This window comes from Melitaea cinxia, chromosome 20 (assembly GCF_905220565.1).
Source record: "Melitaea cinxia chromosome 20, ilMelCinx1.1, whole genome shotgun sequence".
NCBI classification, from domain to species: Eukaryota; Metazoa; Arthropoda; class Insecta; order Lepidoptera; family Nymphalidae; genus Melitaea; species Melitaea cinxia.
In genome coordinates, this window is record NC_059413.1 from 3,498,351 (window position 1) to 3,509,687 (window position 11,337).

The 11,337-nt window shown below is 34.2% G+C and overlaps 1 protein-coding gene across 1 annotated transcript in view; it reads right to left on the reverse strand.

The window, feature by feature from the left end:
* The window catches only part of LOC123663755 (rabankyrin-5), a 102,073-nt gene that overhangs the window by 56,877 nt on the left and 33,859 nt on the right, over window positions 1-11,337 (reverse strand). The window lies entirely within an intron of this gene.

The window sequence follows — 11,337 nt, forward strand, 5'->3', positions numbered from 1 at the left end:
GCTATCAATTGGAAAATGTCACAGTCAGAAAGAAACGCGTAATTCAAATAATTAGTAAATTAATTTAGCGCAGCTTAAAGGAAAGTCCAGTGATTCCATGGGCCAAACATGTTCTTACAAATTCATATTTTAAATTTTACATTTATTTTCACATTCATGCAGGATAATATTTGACTGTATATTCAACGATAGGGTACTCTATTGATGTTGGTTTTAAGGAGTAAGGGATCTAGTTTACCACTTGTGTGAGCTGTTTGACGGATGACGATATCTAACAGATAAAAGTTATATTATTTTTTACGATAGAATTCCACAACATTTATGATGTGTTTCTATTCGCAAACGTGAATCTAATATTTGTAGTTTATTAATTGAGCAGAAAAAGAATGTAATGCAGTTTTCATTTGCAGAATAATTTTGACGGTCCACTACCGGTGAAACCAGCTCTAAGTTTTCATGTTCTAGCCGATTCTTTTAGTAGATTTTAGATTCTAAATTTGTTATCTTTATAATGACTATAATTAAATTTAAAAAATACTATACCTTTACATTATTTTTATTACACTCGCGACAGATGATTCACAAGTGCTTTGGAAGCTATTTGAATTGTAAAATTTTGATTTTAATTCAACAAGATTGTACGAATTCTGTTAATTATACTCGTATACATAAATCTGCGTAATACGCGAGGTTTATCAGTGGGTTTTAATGACTGTATAGAAATTCCCAGGAGAACCAAATATAACGAAAAACTTATCTAATATATAAATGATTTTACATAATTTTATAATTATTATAGTTCCGGAAAATAACAAGGAAAACACAGCATTAAAATATTTCAGAGAATGCAAACTGTATGACAGCAACGTTGGCTAATTAGTCTGTAGTTATCTATACATATAATAAAATGGTAGGAAAGTCAAAACTGTACATTGAATATTTTTTTAAAAGAATACTTGGGGTGTGATCTACAATCGATACCGAAGCCAAAATATAGTTTTTAGAATTTTTGTCTGTTTGTCTGTATGTATGTCCGGGATAAACTCAAAAAGTACCGCATAGATTTACTTCAAATTTGGCACGAATATTATTAAGAAGTCGGGTCAACATATAGGCTTCATATTATCATGCTACCACCTACCGGGAACGAGCAGTGAACCTTTATTTCCTCAACGCATTCTGTAACAACGTGTAATCTAACGACGCATATTTGAATGTTGTTGTTATTATGTTAGTAACCATGCTATACCTATAAGCTAGCTTCCCACTATAAAAATCACGCAATATAAGTAAGTAAGCCGATAAACATAATTAAATGAATATAAGTAGACAGGACAATTTTAAAACAGCGCCTTCTATGAGATTTTTCTGTAGATATGAAATGTAAAGAAGAAACGGGTAAATGAATGTTATTTTAAAAGGTATTAACCGACTTCAAAAAAGGAGGAGGTTACTCAATTCGACTGTATATATATATATATATATTTAAAGGTATAATCGTACATATTTTTGGTGCTGCATAGCGTTCACGCAGACGACGTCACGGGCAGCAGCTAGGTGTAAATAAATTTTATTTTCCCATATACATTAAATAAAACAATATACTATAAAAGCGCGAAGAAGGAGGGACTGATTATAAAATAAATTTAAAAGAAAATTATTGAAAGTATTTCTTTGGTAGTTAGTATATGTACTGCCAAAGCGAGTACGTAACAACTGCTCTGGTGAAGTGCGAGTTGTCGCCTAAAACACCGAAGGTTGGCGGGCTCACGTCCAGCTCGGGATGTATATATGTACAAATATTTCTTTCCGGTTTGGACGTCTGTCCTTGTGGGGCTCCTAATCGTGTCTCGGAGAGCAAGTTAAGCCTTCGTCACCGGTTGTTATCATTAATACCTGATAGCGATCGTTACTCATAGTAGGGAACCTATTCGCCAACTCGCAGTGGAGCAGCGTGGTGAATTAAGCTCCAATCATTTTCTTACATGGAGAAAGAGGCATATGCCCAACAGAGGGATGTTACAGGCTGAATGCATTACTTCCAATGTATGGATATCTTAAGTAAGATGTGTCTATGTCTTTTTTTCTTCTTTTATGTATGTTAGGGGATAACTCCGTCTTTTATGAACCGATTTTGATAATTATTTTTTTTGTTGGAAAGGAGATATCCCTAGTTTGGTACCATGATAAGGAAACCAGGATCTGATGATAAGATCCCAGAGAAATCAAGGGAAACTCGCATAACTTTTTACTGGGTGTACCGATTTTGATGATTTTTAATTTAATCGAAAGCCGATGTTTATCATGTGGTCACATTTAAATTTCATCGAGATCTGATTACAACTTTTGGAGTAATCTTTGATAATGCGTATTTACTTGACTAATTTTTCGCCAACTACGTTGTATTACTTATCAATATAATTGAAGTCGGTTTTTTTTCGTTTGCCTGCAAACACAATTATCTATTAAAGATTTACATAAGTACTATCACATAGTGTACTTAAACGTCAAAGGAATTTTTAAGTTCATAGTTAGAAGTGTATTAGGCTCTTCTATGCATTCCCTATCTCCTTTTCTATGCCCTGTCCTATACCCAAAGGTTGTCTGGAAAAAATCGCTCTTTTAGCGATAAGACCGCCTTTGTACATCTTCCTATAATTGTACGACTTTTGTTTGTATCTTTTAATGGTGTGCAATAAAGATTATTATTATTATTATTATTATCTCTTAAGCTTCTACCAAAAGAAGAAAGAGAAGTAAGATACCAAACGAAGATAAATTATCGGTAATTTTTTTGTATACATTGACTGTCTGTATAGCTTACTATAATTGGTCAATTTGAAGTGAATTTCGTTGATAAAAGGGCGTAAAGCCTAAGGGCGTAAGGGCGGTAAGCTAAGTGAGAGCGATGACACTATTTTCTTATGGCAAATATAGTTAGTATAATACAAAGTGTAACAAACTTAAAATACACAATTGATAGCGATGATAAAGTTGATAGGGATTCTATACAAATTATTAGTGAGAGTTGTACAGGCAGGAAAAAAACTTTTTACTTTTACTTATTTACTGTCGCTATTAACTAATAAACTCTAAATGATAGAAATAGGTTGTAATCAATAATTTTCTAAGTATTTTCTTTCATTCTACGTGACATTGGCGAAATCATCTGTGCTCATTTGGCAATATTGAAAGCCATTAGAAGAAGAAGAAGAAGTATTTTCTTATATTTATGTCATACAATAATTTAGTATCACTTATTAATTGCACGTATGCTAGCCATTAGCTGGACTCAGAAGATCACGAACGTGGAAGTTCTGCGACGCGTCAATCAGAAACGCGAACTTTTGCAGACCGTCAAGATGAGAAAAGTCGTATATCTGGGACACGTGCTTAGGCACGATAGATACGAACTGTTACAACTTATCATGATGGGAAAAGTTGCTGGAAAACGAGGCGTAGGTCGTAGAAAAAAGTCCTGGCTATACAACATCCGAGAGTGGACAGGCATCGCGAGCGCCACCGAACTCTTTCGCCTCGCGAAGAATAAACCGGAGTATGCGAAGCTGACTGCCAACCTTCGCTAGTCGGAGAGGCACCGATAAGACGAAGATTAATTATAGACATTAAATATATTCCCAGGACTCAATGTACATTTAAATGAGACTACAATTACTGGGTAGGTTGAAAAATTATATGTAACAAAATTTGCAGCAATGATAAGCGCTGAAATATCTTAAAAGTTTTGTTCGAGATTAAAAATGATGTTTTCTAATATTTACCCGAATTTCACTCATTATAATACAATAATTGTGTTATTTCGCACACGAAAAAACAGACTTCAATATTTACATCGAGAAGTAATGTAAACGTAGGTAATAAACTTTTTTTATTGATTTTTTTGAAAAGCGCTGAACCAGCATTGCTATAAAATTTATATGGGACCACCTCTGTAATAAGACCCAATAAAAGAATGCTAAAAGAATGCTTGCAAAAAAAATCAATAATATCCATTCATAATAGCCGGATTAAACAAAACATAGTCGAATTGAGAACTTCCTCCTTTTTAAAGTCGGTTAAAAATAAGAGTTTATTTGTCTAAGCGCAGTAGGCTATACAACATAACGCATCACAGCAACAATAAAAAACGCAGATAAAACCACGGATTGACTAGTATACATTGATTTTTATAAAAATAAAAAAAAACTCTCAATGCTAGTACCTATACAAAATTAGCATTTATAGGAGACACGCCAGACAGACAATAGTTGGAAACAGTCACGGGTCACGAAAAGCGACACGCCTAGCTTTAATAATTAAATAAACAGCATTCTAACACAATATTTGTATAAAAATATTTGTATAAAAATATTTGTATAAAAATATTTGTATAAAAATATTTGTATAAAAATATTTGTATAAAATATATGTGGCCAAAAGAGCTCGACCTATTATTTATTATTTTATGATATAGGTCTTGAAGTACTTCGTCTTTATTATACTACACTAGTAGATAAAGGTGTCCTTATTTCGAACTTTTTCTCTATTTAAACTTTACGCGTTTGACAGTTCGCAACACAGGACTACTAGCTGACCCCACACAACGTCTGTGGGGTCAACTGATCTATACTAATATTATAAAGCTAAAAAGTTTATTGCTTAAACACGAGTGAACGCAAGTTAATTTCAGGAGCTACTGGTTCGAATAAAAGAAAATAATTTTGTGTTGGATAGCCCATTTATCGAGGAAGGCTATTTTTTTCATAGGTAAATAGGCTATCCAACACAATAATAATTTTTCAATTCGAACCGGTACTTTCTGTATGGCTTTGAAGCTATCGATAGATAAACACTACATTATCACTTTTATATGCCTACTGCAAAGCTACCGTAGGAGAGTATCTAGTTCTAGAGTAGTAGCCTAGTACAAAAAGTTTTTTTTTCAGTTGGTAAAGTATAAATTTTAATACAAAAATCTAAGTCGACGGCATACGGAAATGGTTTAGTCTGTGAGGGTAGGTGAATAATAAATGTATAAGCATAGGTGAATGTAAAAATAAAGAACAGACCATTACATGGCGCAGTCGGTAAAGCAAGTTCTTATAGTAATTTGTTTAAAATACAAGTATGGAGAGTATATTGTCACCGCCACCATCATTTTGCTTCGACAAAAATGCATGGGATATCTCGACCCTTAACGAAAAGTGGGTAAAATGGAAGAGAAGTTATGAAATATATAGTAAAGCTTGCGAAATTGATAAAAAACCAGTGGAAATACAAGTGAATATCCTGTTACACATTGTGGGTGAGCAGTGTCGAGAAATTATAGATAGTTTACCCGAGAAATGTATGACTATAGAATATATTTGGAAAAAACTAGATGAACAATTTCAAACAAAGAGGAACGTTACTGTCGAGCGTCATAAATTCTTCATTCGCGATCAACAGGAGAATGAATCTATTGAACAATACGTTTTCGTACTTGGGAAATTAGCGCAAACGTGTGAATTTCGAGACTTTCATGATGAATTGATAAAAGATCGATTGGTTTGCGGTATTTCAAGCACTACAATTCGTGAACGTTTGCTTAGGGAGGAAGATTTATCGTTAAAAAAAGCAATGGATATATGTCGAGCGGTAATAACATCCCGAACATATTCGGAAAGGATTAAACCTGAAAGTGAGGGATCACAGTTAAGTGTGCATCGATTAAATCAATCACAAAGAAACGTGTCATTTATGGGGTCTAAGCTGACATCATCGCGCGGGCGAGCGAGACGCGCGGGATGCGAGTTGGAAGCGGAGCGACGAGGCGGTGCGGTGCGGGGCGAACGCGGGGCGGAGGCGCGCTCGGTGCGTGCGAGCGTACCGCGCGGCCGCTCTCATGTGACCAGTGGATACAACGTCGGGCAGCGGCGATCGGTCCCGGGTTCAAGTACGCAGTGTAATTATTGTGGAAATGTGCATAAAAAGTTTGAGTGTCCGGCTTATGGTCAAAAATGTGCGCGATGTTCAGGGATGAATCATTTTGCTCGTGTGTGTGGAATTCATTATATAGTGGAATCAGATGAGAAGGTAATTTATTCATTAAATAATAGTAGTGAGTGGAATGTTAACTTAAAAATATGTGGGATATGTATTAATTTTAAATTAGACACAGGTGCTGATGTAAATGTTTTACCATTAGAATATTGTAAAAAATTGAACATTTCTCAAGATTGTTTATTGCAAACAAATACTAAATTAAGTGGTTATTCTGGTGCAAGGATAGATGTTCTGGGGAAAATATTTTTAAATGTTACCTATAAAAAATATATTTACATGCTCGAGTTTATAGTGGCCAGAGTGCATTCAGTCCCCATTTTAGGCCGTCATGCTTGCACGGAATTAGACTTGGTTAGGCGTGTCATGTCTGTACGTAGTAGTGATGGTAATCCAGATATTCTTACTAAATTTGAAGACGTGTTTCGTGGCCTTGGCTGCTTACCGGGTCAATACAAAATTCATTTAAAAGAAGATGCTAAGCCTGTTGTTCACGCGCCTAGAAAGTTGCCGTTTGCTATTAAGGAAAAGGTAAAGAAAAAATTAATGGAAATGGAATCACAAAAAATTATTGCTAAAGTTGAGGGTCCGTCAGACTGGGTTAGCAGTATAACGGTAGTTAAAAAACCTTCTGGTGATTTACGCATATGCTTAGATCCGAAGGAATTAAATCGAGCGATTAAGCGGGAACATTTTAGATTACCGACATTAGATGAAATTGTAGCAAAGTTATCGGGAGCTAAATATTTTAGTACTTTAGATGCATCATCAGGTTTTTGGAACATTTCTTTGGATGAAGCTAGCAGTGCGTATTGTACGTTTAATACTCCGTTTGGTAGGTATAAGTTTTTGAGAATGCCGTTTGGAATTTGTTCAGCATCTGAAGTTTTTCATAAAAAAATGATTGAGAATTTTGATGACTTAGAGGGAGTTTGCATGTACATGGACGACTTGCTAATATACGGGTGTAATAAAGAAGAACATGATGAAAGATTGAAGAGAGTGTTAGAAAGATGTAGAACGATAAATCTTAAATTAAACAAAAATAAATGTAAATTTGGATTAGAAGAAATAAAATATTTAGGTCATAAAATTACAAAAAATGGACTGTACCCAGATGACAGTCACATAACAGCTATTACTAAAATGCCCATCCCTAAAAATAAAAAAGACATAGAAAGATTCTTAGGTCTAGTTAATTATATAGGTAGCTTTATCCCTAATTTATCAGATAGAGTTTATCCTTTGCGTGAGTTGTTACAAAATAGTATTGAGTGGCACTGGGATGAAAGACATGATAAATGTTTTCAAGATATTAAGCGTTGTTTGGCTAGTCGTCCTGTTTTACAATATTATGATCAAAATAAATCGATTACAATATCAGTAGACGCGAGTAAGAGTGGATTAGGTGCATGTCTGATGCAAAATAATCTGCCAGTGTGTTATGCTTCGAGAGCTTTGACTAAAGCTGAACAGAGATACGCGCAAATAGAGAAGGAGCTGTATGCTTGTGTGTTTGCATGTGAGAAGTTTTATGCGTATATTTATGGAAGGTCTGATGTAACGATCGAAACCGATCATAAGCCGCTGATAAGTATTATTAATAAGCCTATTATCGACGCACCAGCACGATTGCAAAGAATGTTATTAAGGTTGCAACGTTATACATTTAAACTGATATATAAGCCCGGTAAACAACTTTATATTGCCGACGCGCTATCGCGTGCATATGAAACGGCTGGGACCGCAGTTTTGCATTCGAGCCGAGATTCTCTTCACGACGAGGTGTGCGCAGTCACTCGAGATGCGTCGTCCGCGCTTTCACAATACTTTGATAATGCACAGTTTATAGCTTTACAGAAAGAAACAGAGAGAGATAGCGAACTACAACAGGTAATTAAATACATAAACAAGGGCTGGCCTGAGGAAAGGCATTGTGTTACGGAATTAGTTAAACCATTTTGGCATTACAAAGAAAGTTTATACTTTGCGTATGGGTTAATATGGAAAAATGAAAGGGTAGTAGTCCCGAAGATCTTAAGAAAAGAAATGTTAAATAAATTACATATAGGTCATATGGGTTTAGAAAAAAGTAAGTTACGGGCTAGAGAAACAATATTTTGGCCGGGTATAAATAATGATTTAAGTAATTTAATAAATAGTTGTGATGTTTGTTTGGCTCATAAAAAATTAAATCAAAAAGAGGAATTGCAATCTCACGAAATCCCTGATAGTCCGTGGATTAAAGTTGGTGTTGATTTGTTTCAAATTAAGGGTTTAAATTATCTTATGATAGTTGATTACTACAGTAAGTTTTTTGAGATAATTGAATTACAGTCAACGGAATCCACATATGTTATTAATTGTTTAAAAAATGTTTTTTGTCATCAAGGAATCCCGATTATATTATTTTCTGATTGCGGTCCGCAATTTAGTTCTAACTACTTTAAGGATTTTGCAAAAGAATGGGGTTTTAAACATATAACTTCTTCGCCTCATTATCCACAGTCGAATGGTCAGGTTGAACGTATGATTCAGACGGCAAAACGCATAATAATTAAGACAAGAGAAACTGGCTCAGATTATCGTTTAGGTGTTTTAGAATATTTAAATACTCCGCTGGCAAAAGAATTACCCTCTCCAGCAGAAATATTACAAAGTAGAAAATTTAGAAGTATTCTTCCGATGTCGAAAAAATTACTTAAGCCAAACGTTCATAGAAATATAAAACAGAAATTATTACATAGGCAAAAGAAACAGAAATTTTACTACGATAAGAGTGCAAAAAACTTAAAAGAATTTAGTAAGGGTCAAAGGGTAAGGATTTATGATTTGCGTAATAAGACATGGATACCTGGTTCGATAAGCAGTATATTAGGTAATAGATCTTATGAAGTGAGTATGTTAAACGGTAAAAAATTAATTCGTAATAGGCGGTATATAATTTCTGACACGGCAATAAGGCATGGCACGCCTCGCTATAGTTGTCAATATGATGATATTAACTGTAATACAGAAACAAAGATAGAAACAAATAACAACAATTATGTAACTCGTTCTGGCAGGATAGTGAGGCCTCCGGATAGATTGGGGTTCACATAAGAAGATTTTTCTTCAAGAAGATTTGATGAATGATGTATGTTTTGTTGTAATGCTATAGTTACGTTAGGTAAAAAAAAAAAAAAAAAAAAAAAAAAAAAAAAAAAAAAAAAAAAAAAAAAAAATAATAATAATAATAATAATAATAATATATAATGTGAAATTAAATGTAATGAATATTATAATAACAAAGTTTTGGATAGAAATCATAATTGTTATTATTATGATCACATCTATCTAAGTTGTTAAATGTTTTAATAATATTTTGTGATTATTGTGCTTATCGAGATAATTGAATTATTGATTAATTTGTGATTTTGAATAATTGTTAATTATGTATAAGATGTATTAGATGTAAGTTCATTTGTTTTCTTAATTAAAGGGGGAAGATGTGAGGGTAGGTGAATAATAAATGTATAAGCATAGGTGAATGTAAAAATAAAGAACAGACCATTACATAGTCCTGACCTAGTCCGTGGTCTCGATTTCCTTCGAGTCTGAGTGTAACATAAATTTATTTATGTATGTAATAGTTATATGTACATTTATTACAAACAAAATATGTAGCTACATCAACCGGCTGTTATCATTAACCTTCGCAATAGACGACCGTGTGTATATTTAATATATATATATACATATATACATAATAAATCGTTTCCCACAAGAACTTTCCTAACAACAAAATCGCCGACATTACACATTTGGCCAATAACTCTATAGCATATATTTAAAACAGGAGTACTTCAGCGTGTATTGACTCCAGTCATATGTTAACAGATAAAATGTGTGTGTTCTATATAAAAATTGCCAGATCATATCACGTAGGCACGTCGTACTTTATCATCAGGAGTAAAGGATGTGACCGGCGATATCGTACAGGAATGTTTCACAATGTGGTTTATTAGTTGGCGAATATACATAGGCAAGGAATTATTATTTAATTACATATATACAGAGTAGGTATTGTTCTAATATAGTAGTATTATTCTTAACTATTCGATCGTCGCGACTTCGTTCAACATTAAAAATCAGTTTCAAAATTTTATATATTAAGGTAAGCTAAAAAAGCAATTTGAATCGACATTTTACAGATTGTGTAATTGACTATTCTTGTGTTTTATTATCGTATTGTACGTTTTCATCCCGATTTAACAACAATAGTTGAGCGTAATGATACCCTCTAGCTAGACGGTGTATTATGATGAAAAATAGTTCAGATTTTAAATTAATTATTCAAGATTACAACTCTGAAAATCTCATTCAATTTCGTAAAGCAAAACTTGCCTGATATAGGAGTAAATACACTTTTTCGATATTTTCAGCCGGTAGGTATTTATCCAATTACTTTTTAATGGTATACCAAAAATCGATCGTTTCAGCGAGAATCGATCCTGCATCTCCGACTGACCGTATCGGTGCTCTAGCCAATTTAGCTATGGAATGATGTGAACACATCATCATCACAACAAAAAAAACATTAGAATTTCCTAATGTGTGGGTAACACAAAAATAAATAATACGAATTTACCTAAAATGTACGTGTACAGATGTAATGTTGAATACAATATTTAAGAAACTACGTTAATAGTGTTATTATTGCGAATATAAAGTTTATAAAGATCAAGTCAATATTTTATACGAGATTTTATATAATATATACGCTTCAGCCTGTAATATCCCACAACTGGGCATAGGCCTCTTTCTCCATGTAGGAGAAGGATCAGAGCTTAATCCACCACGCTGCTCCAATGCGTGTTGGCGGATTTATATAATATTGTATACGAGAAAATATTTGCTGTGTGGTTACGGCAGTAAAGAATATAGCCACCCGCTCTCTTCCCGTGGGTGTCGTAAGAGGCGACTAAGGGATAACACAGTTCCACTACCAACCTCAAACTTATAAAGCCAACTGATGACGGGATAACCATCAAATTGCTGGCTTTGAAAAACACAGGCCGAAGACTGGCAGCAACGTCTTCGGTGCGACAAAGCCGGCCCTGTGGTCACCAACCCGCCCGCCCAGCGTGGTGACTATGGGCAACAAACATGAGTTCACGCCCTTTTTGGCGTATGCGTTATTATACGAAAATTTATTTCCAGTCTGGTTTTTAGTCCTTGTCTAGTCTTCCCACACCGCGCCTCAGAGAGCACCTTAAACTGTCGGTCCCGGTTATTATCATGTATAACTGATAG